Here is a 12,297-nt window from a genome sequence, read left to right on the forward strand (position 1 = left end):
GCTCGATCCATACAGAAGAGCAGGAGTGACCACGAGATGTCACCCAGCCTCTATGAGCTCTTGTGAAGACTGGGGGAAACAGACCATTCTGAAGCCGAGCAAAACGAGAGAGTGTCGCCCCTACAAAACGCAGTCATCTCCTTATTGCAAAAATACACCAGCTTCCTCTGCGCTAATGGCTCTCAGAAGCGAACTTCAGGTAGAGCGTAGAGCTTGTTTCAAAGACAGCCTAAGCGGATGAACTGACACAAATACCTGTTCCTAATGCTTAGGAAACGTGTGGGCTGCTGTAACGCGTCCGCTTAGCGCGGGCAAAGCCGCACTGCTGCCAGCGGCGGGATCCGCGCCCGGCCTGACGGGTTTGCCGAGAGAAACCCTCACAGGAGGGGGACAAGCCCGGGGACGCGGAGGCCGGGAGCCGCCTCCGCACACTCACCACGGCGGGCGGCGGCTGTGACCGTGCCCAGCGCCTACTGCCCAGCGCCTGGTACCCGTGGCCTGCGCCCACACCCGGGCGGTTCCCCCTCACGCCCGCCCCTGCGCGCTCCGCGCCCGGGCACGCACTTTGCAGACGCTCCCTCGTTCTGCCTCGCCCTGTCACAGGCGCTTCCGGCCGCGCGCGCTCCCCCGCCCCTCCCTCCTCCCTCCGGCCGCCCCGCCGCGCCGCGCCGCGCCGCGCTGCGCTGCGCCCCCGTGCGCGGCCGGCACTTTGCAGACGCTCCCCGGCGCCGCCCGCCCCCGCCTGGCCCGTCCCCCCGGCGGCGCGGCCGCGCCTCCGCCCGCGCTCGGCCATGGGCGCTGCGCCGCGCTCCGCCCGGCGCGGGGACCTGCGCGCTGCCCGGACAGGTGAGGCGGCACCGGGCTGCGGGGCCGGCGGGAGCCGCCGCCGCACCCAGCCCTGCTGCGGGGGTCGCTGCAGCCGAGCGGGGGGGGGGGGGGGGGTGCCGCCTGCCAACACCCTCCTCCGGCCCGGGAGGCATCGCCCCCGCCTGCCCGGGCGCGGCGGTGGGCGCGGAGCGGGAGGGATGCGGGGATGGAGGGAGCACCGAGCGGCCGCCCCGGAGCGGCGGGGCCCGTCCTGGCCGCGGCCCGGCCGCCCCCGTCACCTTGCGGAACGACCTTCCGCGGCGGGGGGAGCGGCGGGGCCCCCCCGGGCCGGCCGGGCCGGGCGGTGGCTGCGGGGGAGGGGGCGGCCCCGGGCGCACGGAGCGGCGCGGGGAGGTTTCGCCGAGCGCGGGTGGCGGTGCCGCGGGTGGGAGGATGAATCTCGGGCGAGAGTCTGTTGAAATCTCCCCCTTATGATGCCATTTACAAGCTATCTGTTCCACCCGGTTTGCTGGTTTTGTTCCCTCTCCAATGCTTTGTAAACCTCTAGGAAGTGAATTTGAGAAAAAGGTTCCTGAAAGCTGTCATCTCGGTGCCAAATATGCCTTGGGCTGCCGTATCTTCTACTACTTTTTTTTTTTTTTTTCTTTTTTCTTTCTTTTTTTTTTTTTCCCGGAGATGCACTGAGGTTTGGATTGGAAAAAACAGTGCTTTTTATTTGCCAGCTTCGGTGTTACACATCAACATCACCTTGTGGTTTGATCGCAGGGATTTCTCTCTGTCAAAAGCAGTGAGTGACCTGATGTGATTGCATAGGTGTGCGGACCTATATTGAACAAGTATTATATTGTTTCCTTTGAGTTTCAGCAACTGTTTAAGGCAAAGTTACTTTTCAGCATATTTAGGGGGAAAATATATGTCACTCAGTTTTGAGGAAGTAAACCTTGGTAGAGGCTTTCCCCAGTGTCAAGAGTCTGTAGGTTCCATCTTTACCAGATATGGTACAATATCGGTCTCATCTTTTGAGAACATATTTTTCTTTCTGGCATTGGGGTCAGCAAACCTGAGAAAATGAATTCTCAATTCTTGCACTAGATCTTGTTATATCAATCTCTCTGGATAACTGCAGCAAGAATAGAACACTCTTTAAATGAAGGCTCACTCTTGAGATTCATGTTATTATACAGTCTTATTTGTCTAAAAAGCTCTGTCGCCTTGTCCCGATGAAATAGTATGATGGCTTTTTCAACAGCATGACTCATAATCCTAAATACAGGAATGAATTTTGACTTAGTGCTGTGCAAGTGCTTTATCTCAAGCTTTGTGTGTAGAAAATGCAAGCAGGGTAGAGGGAGTCGCTGGTACTCATCTGCTAATCTTTGTCCTCAGGAGGACAGCGAGTTGTTTCCAGGCTGGGGGTATGTCTTTGCTCCCAAATCCATGAGGTGATGATCTCAGTTCTTTCAGAATAGTTTTGCCATTTCATAAAAAGCTTTCAAAAACAGAGGAACCGGTTAGTTCTTGGTTTCTGTATTATTGAAACCATTTTGCCTGGGGACACGAAGTTCAATTTAGTCTGAATGGGTGATTTACCTTTTTCCTTCTTGATCTCTGTCTAATGACTCTGACTGTGCTTCATGAGAAACTCTGCTTACTGCAGCACCCACGGTTCACATAATTGCTGCTGGTTGTACCAAGCCTAAGAGTAGGGGAAAAACCTTTTTTTTCTGGTTGTTTTATTGCATACAAGGTATGTTCACTTCTGCTTTCTGTTCTATACCTGTCTGAGATGAATGTAGGGAGTAGTTTACTCTTAAAATGGCCTGTGGAACAGTATGTTTACTGAAAGAAATGTCTATTCTTCATGATTTAACATATGCAGGCTGTTTTCTGTTGCACTTATGTAGAATATGGATTTATTTTGTACGAACAGAATAAGGATTAAATAAGAACATATGCTTCATCTTTTCTGCATGATAAATCCATCTTGCTGTCCCGGAGGAAGGCAGCTTATACCGCCTGGGTTGAAAAGATGCTGAAAGACAAAGTGACTGAATGCTGAATATAAGAAGATCAGGTTGTCTAAGCTCCCCAAACTAGACTGCCTAAAACTTGGGAAGCAGCCAGCAACACTGGGTGCAAATCATGTAAAATCCTTAATCTGCTTCATGAAATAGAATCTGGCAAAATAATGAGGTGTTCTGAATTCTTAAAATGACTTAGAATAAAGACAATTGCTCTCCAGTTTTAAGTCATCTCCCTCCAACCAGATTCCCTTCTGTTCCCTTGTATAACAAAAAAAAAAAAAAAAAAAAAAAAAAGCAAGCTTTGTATTGTTAATTTCTGTGCTTCAGATAATATGTGGAATTTTATTAGCAGCACTCCTTTCCCTTCAAGTTTGAAGGTTTTTTTTTTTTTTAATTTCCTTTGCTGGGTTATGTTTTTGGCGTTGTATGCTGCCATCATCTAACAAGTTCACTCTGCTTTTGCATCTGTTGGATAAAATAGCTTAGCATGCAGTTTCATTCCTCATCTTGGCTCCAGAATTTTAATAGAACTTCAGGAGTCATTGACATTAACTGCCCCTAGCAGGTATTGTAACTTGATTATTAGCTATGTGGTAGGTGTTTTGAAGGCTTATGTGAATGCAGTGTTCATGTTTTGAGAAGATTGAGATATAAAGGAGACTTAGTGTTTTATGAGAGAATGGGAGAATTAGTTCAGGTTTTTTGTTAGGAAGAGCAGTCCCAAGGGAGATCCAGTGGCAAACATTATTGTTAATTTGCCAAGAGATCGACTTCATGTTTGCTCGGTCTCTTAAGTAGATGTGGAAAGAAATACACTGATGAATATCAAAGTGCCAGGTTCTGATAGTATTTTCACTTACATCACATAGTTCCCAAAGTGTCTGCAGAACTCTTCTGCTGAGCCTGTTTTGGAACCAGGGTACTCCAGCAGCAATTCTTGGTGAAAAACATCGGAAGCATCTGCTAAGGAAATGAACACACTGCACAGTGCTAATCAGCTGGGAATCTGATGAGTGGAAACTCTTTCAGGAATCAAGCAGCTTTGCTATTACTGCATCTTCAATTTCAAAATAATTCTAAACTGTTTGGAGTGGAATAAGGTCATTCTTTATTCCTCTCTACTTTTGCCAAATTAATATTTGTGCATCTCTGTATTTCATGTACCACATACACGCGTGAACTTAAAAAAAAAAAACAAACAACCAAAACCAGAACACCAAAACCTAACAAATCTTTTGTTCTTCTTCAGAAGAAAAAGTGGAATTTTGTGTTTGCAACCCTCTGTAGGCCTGCACACTCAAAACTCTCTTGTTTTCCTCTATAAGCCTCCTATTATTGGCATAGACTATTGAAGTTTTGAAGGCTTCCTTATCTATTTAACTTTCATTTCCTGAAGAGCCCAGGCCTATAATGTAATGAAGTATAATTTCTCTGAGGAATAAATCTCATTCAGATCATGTTTTGGTAGTGGCTTGATTTCCATTGCTTTTGACCGTATTTTTTTTACTATTTCTTGCTTGTTCTGGTGAGTTGATAAGTTACTGTAATTTATGCCTACAAGGAAGGGGTGAGTAGAGTTTTGTACAAACTTAGACTAGTTAGTAGACAGACTTAGTGGAGGGTTTTGGTTAATGATATAGGCTCTCTAAATTGGATGTCATCTGAGGAGGAGCCACCACAATGATGAAGAATTGACAACGCAGGTGCTAACACGGCCTCCCAGCTGTGAGGCAGTGGCTTTCTGTGGCAATGCAGACTTTTGTCAGAGTGGATAGCCTTATTCTTTTACTCAAACTGGAATAGTTCAGCTGTCTTGAGATGAATTTGTGGGGTTTTGTTCTTTACCTTCCCACAAGGAGAAGTCTTGTCTGCTTTAATCAGGTCAATCATTCAAGCCCAAGGTCTGTGCATGCACTCAGGCGAGGATGCAGGTCCTTTGAGAAACTTCTGCTAAAGAGATGGCATTTCCATACAGGTGTGGCAGCTTGTGTACTAGGGAGACACTGCAGTGAAAGTACAAAGAGGAAATAGTTTGGGGGACGGGGATTCCCTCTTACAGTACTCTAAATAGCGAAGTCCTTTTCACAAGGAAAGCTTAAGTCAATGCTGTGATTCATTTGATTTATTATTTATGGTTTGTATGAGTTAAGAATCCTGTGATCGTGGCCCTTTGAGTCTCACAAGGACCTCTTATTCCTCTTAGCTAACTGTATTTTTTCATATATCCCACAGGCATTCCAAACTGTTTAACCTTGATTATTAGTCTAACCTGCTGACATTTGTCTTACTGATATTTACATCCTGATAAAATCCTGTAATCTTTGAAAGCAACCAACGACCTCTTTTGACCTTGTCCTTTAGACAAAGGCATTTCCCTAGATTACAAGTAGCATGCTGAACCTGATTTTACTTTTATTGGTTGTTGCTCACGGGTCATGTAGTTTGTTACATTTCTTTATATATAATTTTTGACATAAAATTTATTCCTTGTGGTTATGTTCCCCTAGAATAGTTTTACAACTAAAACCTTTCTTTTTCACTCTTGTTAGATTAAGCAATGGAGTCTATTGCTGCTGGTTTCCCATTGCCTGTTAAGGCTGTGTTCCTCCCTTCCTATGTGCACCGTGACTTTTTATTTAACCTGAATTGAGGTCCTAGCAAAGCATTCTCAGATGGCTGCTAATCAAGTAGTAGATCTCATGCTAGGGAAAATCCCTTCACCAGAAGGGTTGTCAGGCTTTGGAACAGGCTGCCCAGGGTTGAGTCAGCATCCCTGGAGGTATTTAAAAGCCATGTAAACTCTTGGACTCTATGATCTCAAGTACCTTTGCCAACATAAGAGATTTTATAATTCTAAGTTTTCATGAAAGGTACAAGCTACAGTGAATTACCATTCCTGCCCAAGATTATATTTTGTGAACTGGGTGTTTTTTGACCATTGGAAGATACTGAACACATGGATTTTACTACATTGTGTCATAGCCCTCTTGTCTGCAAAATGTGTGACCAGAGTGGATTAACACATTTTTACCTCTTTAGCAATTAGAATCTTCTGTATCTGCATAAATTCCCTTGGGCAGAAGTTCTCTTGAGTTTGAATGCTGTGTCTTATCTCTCACCTCTCTTTTTTTTTTTTTCCAGTTCTCACCCTTTCTCTTTGTTTGTTGCTTTTCTGCAGAGAGCTATTACTGTTCAATGGAGCTTCAATGCACTTTTTGAACTCTGCAGAATGCATGTAATATACCTGGAAGACAATTTCGAGTATTTATGGACCCACATAACTAAACTTGTATTTTCTCTTCTATTTTGACCTTCTTTTTTGTAAAATGAAGCATAAAATGTGTTTTGATTAAAGATGGTCTATCTGAAACATTTCTTAGACACATAAACCTTGTCTGCATAATATACATGAGTAAAAAATATACATAACTACTTCATTCAGTGAATTTGAAAATTGGTATAGTATTCATAATAAAAATCCTTGAACAGATAATCTACCTCCTAACAAGCTATAAGTAATTTCTGTGAGTCTTTCTTGATAGGCTCTGTTCAAATACAGTTTGTGCAATCACTTAATTTTCCATATTGTAGATTTAGAAGAGTGAAAATACCAGCTCCAAGTTGCTCAAGAAAGTTTCATGCTGCACCTCTACACCTCTTTATCAGGCATTCCAATTCATTACCTTTTTCTTAGTTTCTCCCTGTATTTGAATTGCCCATTTCTGTCTTGAAGTAATTAAAGCTTGTTTTAATAATTAAAATAGCAATAAATACAGGAAACATAGAATATCTCTAGAAGCATTCCTCAGACAGCAGCAACAACGTATTCATCATCTTCAGATTATCGGGTTGAGTTTTCTTACTGTCTTGTGTTTAGTATGAGTTGTACCTAAAAATGGGCCCCCTTTCCCTAGAAGGAGTAGAGTGTGTTATTTTCCTCTGTGTTTGTTTGGGTTTTAGGGTTTTTAACTTGATCAGGGAATTTCTGAGCCTCCTGGCAGAGGAGCTTTCTCCCTAAAAAAAAAAAAAAAAAGAAAGAAAAAAAAAAAAAAAAAAAAAAAGAGAGAAACTAAGCAGACAGATGTATTTCTATTTCATACCTAGGAAATACATTAAATATTCTTGACATAGGAATTTTCACACCTATTTGGCAAACTCCCGCTGTAAAGGTAAAGGAGCTTGCAGCACTGTTCTCTGGAGGTTCCAATACACTGTATGTGGATACAAACTTCCCTACTTATTTCACAGGGGCACACACACACAAAATAATCAAGGCACACCTCCAAAACCCTCCAGTATCTCAGCTTTTGAAACACTCTTACCATGCTGACAAAAATGCTTTTGGCTAATGGTAGACCTATAGTACATTTAGGGATGATTTTGGCATAAGGAGGGGCTGCAAAATGAATGGCTATTCCTTGGCTTGCAAAAAGATGCTAAAAAAAAAAAAAAAGTGGGCAAGCAGTCCAAATAAGGCACCAGTTTGAAGCAGGGGTTGTGGAAGTCTTACAGGCATTGCTTGCAAGCAGTGTGTGAGTTGTTTGAGAAAGGCTTTTGAAGCACTCAAGCTGTCTGTAAGTAAAACTAAATTAAGATCTTGAGCATTAAATTTGAGTAGACATGTAGCCAAATAAGAATATTTATTATTAATTTCTTCTTAGATTTCATTAAGAATTGTCACCCTTGTAGTTTGGCAAGATTTTGTCAACAAAATCAGTAATTGTGTTTCCTGATCTGACAGTATAGGAAAAGGGTGTGGAACACGCTGTAGAGCAGTAAAAAAAAGATTTCTCAATCTCTACTGCACAGACTTCAGCCTAGGTTTTACAGGATATTTGACCACATTATTAAAGCTACCTTGTTCCAATTAGTCCCTTAGCATATTGATTTAGTTTTCTAAGTTCTTGTAAAAATGAGCAGTTTACTTCCCTGAATTTCTTTTCATTAAATGCAGTTTGTCTATCAGGATTATTGATCCTCCAAGAACATGGTGAAAGGCAGTATCATTCTGTTTTCACTTCACATCTGTTCGTGTTATGCAGCTACTTTTACTAGACTGCAAAAAAGCACACAGGAGGAGAAAGCTTCCAGTGGTTTTTCTGCTAAAGCTAACAGCTATTTTACCATAGATAAAATCAACCAGTTTTGTAGACTTAGTCTGATTTTAAGAGCCTATAATCAGGTTTCTGTATTTTATGGTTATACTTTAAATGTGGTATTGGTTATAGTTCAAAATAAAATATCGGCTTATTATTTCTAATAGACATTTTCTTAAATACCAATAGAGCTTTTTTATAAATCAAAAATAATAGTAAAAAAATCTTTCTTTCGATAGCTTAACTTCTCTTGAAACAGAAAGATAAACTGTGCTTCTTACAGATAAGCCATAGTTCTTATGGGAGTACTTTTCCTGAGTTTTTTCAGTAGCTTGGCATTCATAAGTTCAAGAAATTGGATAATCAGCAAAATAAGAACTTCTGACTGTATTAATGATGTGAGAAATGAAACGAAGTTGTAGGAGTGTTTGGTTTCACGAAGTGATTTGACCTATGACTGAATGTACATCCTGATGGTTTGAGGCCTCTCAGGCAGTTTACTGATACCAGGTTTTGGCCCCAGTTGTTAATCCTTGTGAAGTCTTTGAGTGTCAGAAATGACTCTCCTTGGGTTCTGGATTGATAACTTAATGGAACAATTCATGATTCCTTTGAGGGAAAGGTTACAGTAACTTTCACCTGACCTATAATAGCAAAATTCTCCCCAAGGTAAGTTAGAGAATGTTTGAGGGAGCAAGGAGGAGCTTCAGGCTGGAAGATGCGTGAGGGCTTGGTGTCCAGTACAAATGTCAGAGTACTTGTGTCTGAGATGAAATTCTGTGGAAACAGTACTTTCCCACTGGGAGTTTGGAATTCCCGTTCAGTAGATGATCCAAGCTGGCTCCTGAATATCCAGTTAAGAGAGCAATAGTTGCAGCACTGTTGATTTGTTGCCAGCAGGGATTCAGTGTTGCCACGGGTCTGTGGTGAAAGGACTGGATCTTTACAGTGATGTGAGGAGAGTTTAACCGCAGTGGGTGAAGTTCTGTGCCGGTGTAAAAGGCGTATTGCAGTTTACTTAAGCTCTTTTTGAGTTGATGCTATTTAAACCTCTGGCTCTGTATACTGAAACCAGCACAATGAGGCCCGAGTGTGCACTTAAACTTTGCTTTGAGGGCTGTGCTGGCTGATACAGAGCAAAAGCTTGTAACAGATTTAGCTTCTGTTCAGCTTCTATTAAAGTCCTTGTACCTTGATTCATTTCCTGGCGTCGTAGTTTCCATATGCACCGGTTGCATAGCTTTTGCACTGTGTAATGTCACAGAATGCCACTATTGAGTTACTTAAAACATGTCCCGGAACACTTTCTTACATACTGAGATATTGGCATGTATGTGGCCACTTCCAGAGCAAAGAAAACTGTGACCCTTATAAATGGAAAAAAGTTTCATTTTTAAAAAGCTATACTTGAAAAATAGTATTGTACTTTAACATGTGGAAAGCTGTTAACTACATGTGGAAAGCTGTTCTACATCAATTTTTCATATTTTAGACTTAAGAAGGGGGTTAGATGGAGATCTGAAGCATCTGTTTTCTCATTATTTGGGGTTTAAAAATATGTTAACTAGCAAGGGTTCTTTTTTGCCCTACATTTGAAGTGTAAGTTTTCTTCATCCCGTGCACTTAAAGAATGGATTTTTTTCCCCACCCACCATTAGTACTCTGGTTTGTTAGAATTGTCTTGGGCTCTATTTGGACTGTTGTTTGTACCTCAAGTCTGTTCTACCCTTGAATATTTTTCCTGGTGGATATGGCAAACTTGAACTCCATTGCCTACTATCAATATACATTTTTATGGTTTTTTATCCAAATTTGAAAACAAAAAAAAAGCCTCTTCACTGTATAAATTCCTGATAAACAACTCAGATTGCACAGTATTGATTCTGGATGTGTATTATGAAAAGAGTTTTTTAATGAAGACATACTCTTGCCCTTTGACAAGCTACAGAATATTTTTAACTATGCCACCCACCTTATTCTTTAACTAAAAATTGATATTTAATTAAAAAGGCAGCTAATGCAGCATTGTAGTTTGGCTGAAATTACTGTAGGAACCTTACAGTGTCTACCTTACCTGTACTATGGGGATAAAACACATTGCTCAGGATAAAGATGTTCGTCCAGGCCACATAAATGCAGAATTATAACCTTTTTTAATTTTTTATTTTGTACTGACCAGCTCTGTCATCCTTGCATTTCATAAACAGAGAAAGAAATCTTTCAAATGTTACTCTCATACTTCTTTTGGTTTTGCTGATACATTCTGACTTGTGTTGTGTGTGTGCCTCAGTGCACTGCTAACCATTGTCCAGTTTATGAAGGTGTTCAGGTCTTCATTTATTAAAATTTGTTTAGAATGTCATGAGAATCTCTCAATTCTAAGTATGCATAATTTGAGTTTGGTGGTGTGGGTTTTTTCAGAGGTTGTTCAAGCCAGATTTCAGTTATATTTGAGGAGAGCTTTCTGTATCCTCTGCTGTGCTTGCAAAAAAAAGCATGGTTTCCATCTTAATCCAGACTTCTGAATGACTTTTGTCATTTTGCTCCAAACAGTTAATCTTCAGGGATGAGATTTCACCATATGACTTGAAATTTTTAACACACATTAAACATAAGCTTTACTTCATGCATTCCTTCCCATCCCACAAAGTATTCTTCTGAAATTCTTTTTCAGTTCCTGTAACCTGATTTTTCATTAAACCAGTTAGGAAATGCCCTTATTTACTGAACTCCTTGACTTCTTGGGCTAAAAGAGAACTCTTCATCCTGCTCCACCCACCCAGCAAGCCTGGATGGATTTTTTTTTTTTCTGTACAGTTAAGTCAGAGTTGATGAAGTCTCTGAATGGTATCTGTGCAGTTGTGCTGAATCTTTGTTATAATCAGCTAAAAATAGGTTCTAGTTCATCTTGTATCTTTCTGTTGGGTTGCTCATTACCTATTTATGAAAACAGATGATTTCAAGCATTGATTTCTTACCGCATGCCTTCAGAACACCAGTTGATCTTGCATCTTTTTCTTGGTCACAACAATACCTCTTCCACACAGATCCTCTTTCTTGGTTTGTTTTTTCTTATGAGGCTTTTTCAAGTGACCTCAGGATGTCTGTAATGATTGAGCGTGTTTTACTGAAGGTCTGACTCACTGCCCAAGTTGTGCAAGCTTTGAATCCACAGAAAATGAAAGTAGCACATTGAAAAACTGGGAAATCCATGAGTGTCCAGTAATTTGTCCTGGTCTGCAGATTTTTTTTCCCCTTGGGATTATTTGCACCAGAATTATCTTCCATGTTTTTGCTAATATAGTCAATATATTATTGCAATAACATATTTGGCTTTATTATTCTAAATGTTTGTGTGGGAATCTCATCTAAGGCTATCATTATACCTCCCAAAAAAAGCTTGTCAGGATAAGCAAATGAAAATATTATGGAGAAAATACAAGTTTGATACTTTACATTGTCTCAGTGGTCTGTTAGAATGTAGGAAAGCTGAGAAGAGCAAGGTAGCAAATAAATTTTAATTTAGACAACTTTTAAAATTTTATCTTCTGAAATGTCCGGTAAATCCATGCTAACTATTGTCATTTTGTAATTAAGCTGCTTCTTTTAGAGCTGAACCTGAAGTCATATGATGAGTTCAAACTGTAGGATACGACTTTTCTTAGGCTGTTAAAATAACAGCCTAAGTTGGAAACTATTAAGTGATAAAAGCTGCAGAAAGAAATATCATATTCCTCTGAAATACAGAGGAAAATGTTATTGAAAAAATTTATTTTTTCTTTTGTCAGGCTAGTAGCTTGAACTGTTCTCCTTTCTAAGGCCAGACCTAATAATAGAATTAATTGTAAAATCACAGAATGGTTTCTGTTGGAAAGGATCTTAAGACTCTTCCCGTTCCAACCCCCTTGTAGGGATACCTTCCACTAGACCAGGTTGCTCAGACCCCCATCCAACCTGGCCGTGGGCACTTCCAGCCACTGCTGAAGTGACAGCTCTTGGGTTTTGGTGTGTCCCCCCTGCAATCAGAGCCACTGATGTCCTATGCATGCTCGTGGCTCAAGTACACATTTACCTACTTCAGGCAGTGGAACACAGCTGTAAGGCTCAGACAGGATACCATGGTAGGATAGTCTGTGTTGGATCCTCATGGTTGTAGCTTACAGACCAAATGGCCTGCTCAGGATGTTGCAATGTGCTAAGATAACACCTTAAATAGTTATTTGCAGGTTACTGGCTGTTACAAAGATAAGTCAATGTAGCCCAGTGATAGAGCATTTAAAAGAGAAAGGCTTTTTGTATCAACTTTTAGGATGTGTTTGCCAGCACATTTACCCTGTGAGTTGAGAGGA

General features: G+C 41.3%; 1 protein-coding gene across 3 annotated transcripts in view; it reads left to right on the top strand.

The window, feature by feature from the left end:
* Window positions 1-768: 768 nt before the first annotated feature.
* Window positions 769-12,297, top strand: part of MGAT5 (alpha-1,6-mannosylglycoprotein 6-beta-N-acetylglucosaminyltransferase) — a 117,016-nt gene continuing 105,487 nt past the window's right edge. For 2 of the 3 annotated variants that reach the window (XM_048309672.1, XM_048309674.1), the window contains exon 1: window positions 774-846. The gene's annotated coding sequence lies outside the window, so the exon portion shown is untranslated. Of the gene's footprint in view, window positions 847-12,297 lie in introns of all 3 variants that reach the window. The other variant, XM_048309675.1, reaches the window with a different exon arrangement.

Source organism: Corvus hawaiiensis, chromosome 7, assembly GCF_020740725.1.
Source record: "Corvus hawaiiensis isolate bCorHaw1 chromosome 7, bCorHaw1.pri.cur, whole genome shotgun sequence".
NCBI lineage: Eukaryota > Metazoa > Chordata > Aves > Passeriformes > Corvidae > Corvus > Corvus hawaiiensis.